The 6,000-nt window shown below is 37.1% G+C and overlaps 1 long non-coding RNA gene across 1 annotated transcript in view; it reads left to right on the plus strand.

Annotated features, from left to right (window-relative positions):
• Positions 1 to 5,678, plus strand: part of LOC132131975 (uncharacterized) — a 243,516-nt gene extending 237,838 nt beyond the window's left edge. Inside the window, exon 3 of the long non-coding RNA XR_009428981.1 lies at positions 5,542 to 5,678. This is a non-coding gene — a long non-coding RNA (uncharacterized LOC132131975). The remainder of the gene's footprint in view (positions 1 to 5,541) is intronic.
• Positions 5,679 to 6,000: the final 322 nt, after the last annotated feature.

A 6,000-nucleotide genomic window follows, 5' to 3' on the forward strand; every position in this document is an offset into this window, starting at 1 on the left:
CCCGCTCTTGCCTGGCACACTAGAAACACAATTACCGCAATAAAGTTCCTTTGTGACAGCTTTACCACACCAGCTTCTGATCATAGCCAACTGTCAATGTCTCCTGCTCCACAAATAAATCACGTTTTAGCTGAAGAGCATTTTTTAGATGAGGTTGGGCACATTACATATTTGTGCTCACACAGCATTAGCTGTTTTCACTATTACTTGTCTTTTTATTCGAGTCAGGTATTTCAACAAAAAGTATTTAACCTTGGTGCTTAACATATCTCACACCATTTGTGTTATGGACATGAATGATATTTTAAATTGTGCAGCTTGTTGAGGAGTTCACTGTGCTATTACTTTTCTAAACGCTTAGGCAAGATGGATGATGAAACAGGTAAAAAAATCACTTCAGCATTCTCAGAAAAAAAAAAACATGGACTAATATACACTCTAAAACAAGTGTGAACTTAATGTAATGTTTTTGAAAACTTAATTGCACATTAACTGCAATCAAATTACAATGTATCATAGATAAAACTGATATTAAATGCAATTTGCTTAACTTTGGAGTGTTTTTTGACTCATTTAAGTAGGACTATATGTAATTTATGTAATTATATATGTAATTTCATAATTACCTCTATGCCATAACTACGCCTTTGAAATATGGTTAATGTGTCCTATATTCAATGTACTCACAAGCATTAAACTAATATATATTCTAATGACATTTTAATTTGAAAGCTTTTACGTAATTTATTAAACAAATTTTGTATTTTCACATTTCTTAATGACAAAGTTGCAATTTAGTACATTTAAAATATATTACATTTGCATGTAATATCGAATAACACACTAAAATTACAATCAAGGACATGTGATGTGAACACATCAAAACAAGTACGTTTCATTAAAGCACGAAAAAAAAGCTTTTACACTTGTGTTAAAGAAATGTGTTAAGAAATACAGTCATGAATGTGCTCTCTCTTTAAGTACACTTAAGTGGCCTTTTGTTTAATTAATATTATATTATCTGCAAGTACAGCTTTTTAAAATATACTTTAAAGATTTGAAGTACACTATAAGTGAACATTCAATACAATTATGTGCACTTCCTTTTCACAAGAGTGTGTTATTACTTTAGCAATTCATTGCCATGTGTATCTGAGGCATGTGTGCAACAGTAAGCGATAGTCTACTTGTGTGAAAGAGCAAAGGGAATAACTGAAAGCAGTTGAGAGCCATGGGATTTTCTTAATTCAACACAGATGTTAGCCATGTTTGTAATACTGAGGATGAGTGGGGATTGTTAACTTTTACTGCACGTTGAAAGAGAAGGATGGGATGGATTGCCTGGGTCTGAACCTCCGCCCACTCAAAGAAACTGGGTACATGCATTTAATATACATAATTATCTCAGTGGAGTTTCCATACTTAAAAGAAAAGAAAAAACATCTCTTTCAGGGTTCCCAGAGATGACATAGAGACTATTCTCCATTTCAAATAAAACATCCGTTTCTCACACAGAAACAGGCGTATTCCTGCCTGCGGAGGCGGCATGAAAGATAGCGGTTAAACTCACCACACATACAAGCCTCTGCGTCCAACCAGCAACCGGGATCATCATGACATCAGCCACAGTCATAATGACATCATCACCAGGGGGTCAGAGAGCCGTCCAAACCCCAGTCGCCACAGGCCGGCATCACCACACTGCTCCGTATTAAAGACAGCCAGGGTTAGACCACACTTGCGACTTGTGGAAATTGTGGAGTTATATGAGAACAGTATATGCTGTTCAAAATATAATTTTCCCTCCTCGAGAAACCTCAGGACTGTTAAAATGCTAGTTTAACTCCTGACTGTGCCCCTTATGGCAGCAGTTTTCCAATCTGTCCAGTGGGAAAGAAATGTGGAAATACTTAGACAAATAAAGTCATTACTGTTAAGACGATACATATCTTGCGAGATCGTGATGGTCTTGAGGTCTTGGCCTCGAGGGGTCTAGTCTTGTTTCTGCTCTTGACTCGATCTCTGCCAAGGGAAAATTAGTAGTTTAGATTCCCAGGATATATTACATGATGAGTTTAAATTGCACATGATGAGATATACTGTAAATCTAAAAATAGGTCCTCCTGGTGCCTACAAAAAGGATTTTGCATGTACTGTAGTATTTACATATATTTATGTTAACCCTGTATATATGACGCCTGATATATGAAACAATAGCCAGAGAATCTAGTTTTAATGGAAGTTTATTAAATCTTTATGCATAAAAAGAATCTGCATTTTTTTATATTTATTTATTTATTATTTATTTAATTGAGTATAATATTTGGTACATATACTGTAGCATGATATAGGAGAATATGGAGCTCATAGTTTTGTGCAGATGCTGATTTATATGGCCAAAAAGTGAGATTAAATTCAGATAACTTGTAATTGTAAAACTTGTAATATCTTTATAGCTCTATAGGAGACTACTTATATAAAATGCATATACATTTCAGTTGTCACTCTATATATTCCAGTAATACTTGTTTGTACAGTGATATTTGCTTAAGCTCTGTAGTTTTTATTGTGAAGACAAAAAAAAAAAAAAGAAGAAGGAAAAAAGTAATCTCATACAATGGTGATTAAAGTGTGTACGAACATTCCTCAAAAGCCTGATGTTTCATATTTGGTACTCACATTTCCATGTACTACTACTACTAATAATAATAATAATAGCCTAATAAGAATAATAATAATTATAATGTATTGATAATCAAGTAAACCTGATGTTTACAGTTCAGTCAGTGTTCATCTTGAAATATTACTATAAAAGTTTTTCATGCGAATTTTTTCATGGCAAAAGATTTCATGGCACGTGGGTGAAGATTTTAATCATTATACTAAATGGCCTTTTAAGGCCATTACAAATGTGTAAACATCAATTAAATGACATAAGGCTTGTAGTATACTGTGCGCAACAGGTTTTTCTGCAAAGTTTTAGTCATATTAACTATTTAGAGTCCTTAGAATAGTGTGTATTATGATACATTAGGATTTATATGGTTAATGCAGTTTGTATTTAATGTTGAAGTAGGCTACATACAAATATCTAACCTTTTGTTCTCTGCGATAACTCCCCAAACTGTGTTCATATCGCGCCATCTATTGGTGAAAAGCCGCAAAGCATGTGTAAATGAAATCCCAGTCCATGCGCATGCGCAGCTCACAGGTGGCCCGAGGAGCGATGTAAACATGGCAGGCTCCAGTGCACGCTGGCTGTCAAGCGGTTTACCTGGGTGTATATTCAAGAACTAGACAATAAACCAATACCAGGAATTACTGGTGCTGGCGTCTTTATTCCACGTGGAACATTCATCATCTACAAATTACCACACCACTCCTAAGCAAATACACTTGATTTTATACAATCCATCACTGCCACCTAGTGGACTAAACATCACACTCATTACATCCCTTTTCCTTGAATAAATAACAATAACCACTTAAGAGATCACACTATACACTAGTCCCACACCAAAACAATCAATTGCTCCATTTTACCATTTACAACACATTCCTTTTTTACAAGTCTAGTCTAACAGGTGGTTTTCTAAAACGATTAGATCTTCTAAAAATTGGACTGTCAGTTGGTGCAGATGAAACCTGTTCAGGAGACTGTTCAGAGAGCTGAACCTCAGAAGGAGGCTCAGCAACAGGAAGAGACACAGCGACAGAGGGCATTTCTTTATGAGAAGTTAGCACATCCAAGGGAGACAGTTCTATATTGGACTTGCAGACTTCTGCAGACTTGCATCTCTTTCAATGTCAAACTTTTGTTTTCTCTTTTGTAAGACAACTTTGGCAATGTATCACGCAACTTACTGTTCATCAGTAGTTCGGCAGGAGATACCCCACAACCAAGTGGGGAGGAACGATAATTCAACAATGCCAGATATTCATCCGAATTACTTGCAGCTGCTTTTTTCAACAGTCTTTTTACAATCTGCACCCCTTCAATTTCAGGATAATTAGAATAGTAATCAATAACTACCAAAAAATCCTTACTATTCAACTGGAACAAATCAGTTCCTACTTTTTGCCATGGTTGAGAAGGCACATCAGCAATCAGCATTGGTTCTTTTGCCAGTTTATAGCGATGACGCAAGCAGACATCACACTTACTGATTAATTCCTCAATATGCATATTAATTCCAGGCCAATAAACAGCTTGTCTGGCTCGTCGCTTGCATTTTTCAATACCAAGATGCCCTTCATGTATACGACGAAGCATATCTTGATGCATTAATACTGGAATAACAATTTGATTGTTTCGCAACAACAATCCATTACACACACTCAGTTCTGCCCTCATTGGAAAATACTGTGAGCACTTGCCTTTAATCCATCCTTGTTGAAGAAGAACAATCACTTTCTGCAATTCAGCATCCTTAGTCGTTTCCTCCACAATAAATTCTCATAATCTAATCTGAGAATGGTAAAGATGAAATCACTGTATTCACATGTCCTTCCACTTCTTCACCGAGGTGACATCGGTGCTCGTGACAATGCATCAGCCACAATGATATGCTTCCCAGGTGTATACACTAGATTTAAATCATATCTCTGCAGTTTCATCATCATGCGTTGAATTCTCGGTGACATATCACTTTAATTCTTTTGAATTATCGATATCAATGGTTTATGATCGGTCTCTACTGTGAAAGTAGATAACCCATAAACATATCCATGAAATTTCTCACAGCCAAATAATACCCCCAAAGTCTCCTTTTCAATTTGAGAGTACCTTTTTTCAGTTTCTGTCAGGGACCGAGAAGCATAGGCCACAGGTTTCCAGGAATCTCCATCAGCCTGAAGAAGCACAGCTCCTAGTCCATCCTGAGAGGCATCTGTAGAGATCTTAATTGGATGATTGTAATCAAAAAAAATATCAAGAACAGGTTCAGTAGTCAGAATCTCTTTTAACCTCTTCCATTCTTGATCATGTACAGAAGACCACACAAACTCTTTGTCATTTTGTAACAAGGCTCTCAGATGGGTAGTTTTGGTAGATAGATTTGGCAGAAATTTTCCTAGGAAATCTACCATACCTAAGGCACGTAAAACTCCCTTTTTGTCATTAGGTGGAGGCATTTCCAAGAGGGCTTGTATTTTAGCTGGATCTGGTTCCACACCTTTTGCAGACAACGTGTTACCTAAAAAGGTTATCTTTGTGACTCCAAACAAACACTTTTTCTTATTCAACTTTAAATCATGTGCTCAAATTCTTTCCATCAGTTTTAATAGTCCCAGAATCAATCCCAGGATGTGTTTGCATTCACACAGAACAGAAGGCGATCCGGCAATGTTCCGGCAAAAAACAACATGCGAAAGGGGCTTAACTTGTGGGAAAAAAATAGTGGAATATGGAAAGACTGAGGCGTTTACCTTTAAATTTTAGTTGTAGGACCATAAAGAATTTTTCAAAATAAGTGCATGTCATTTACCTCAAACTTTCTTTCTTTCTTTCTTTCTTATTTTTATCATATTCTCTTACCTCAGATGCTGCAACAAGGTGGAGCTCAAATTTTACATTTTACACTCCGAAATTGATGCAGCAATGGCAGAACACCTAAAGTATTCTCCAGGAAGAGCTGGTGAGTGGTGGATACAAGAAATGAGTCAAAAAACTTTCACGCATTAACGTCTCGGTTACGTACGTAACCCTCGTTCCCTGATGGAGGGAACGGAGACGTTATGTCGAACGACATATGGGGTCTCACTTGGGAGGCCAATCATCTCTGAATTTAAGAGAAAACGCCAATGAAAATTGGCTAGTGGATTTAACATACCTGAGCCACTCCCCGTGCCAATGGGTAAAAATGGGGCGACAGGTGCATCCACTCATTAGGTTTTACGCTGAGGAGCCGAGAACGTGTCCCGGCAACAGCGACCGGTTCAAGGTTGTGGCATGGGGACATAACGTCTCCGTTCCCTCCATCAGGGAACGAGGGTTAAGTA

The sequence above is a fragment of the Carassius carassius genome, chromosome 48 (genome assembly GCF_963082965.1).
Source record: "Carassius carassius chromosome 48, fCarCar2.1, whole genome shotgun sequence".
Classification (NCBI taxonomy): domain Eukaryota; kingdom Metazoa; phylum Chordata; class Actinopteri; order Cypriniformes; family Cyprinidae; genus Carassius; species Carassius carassius.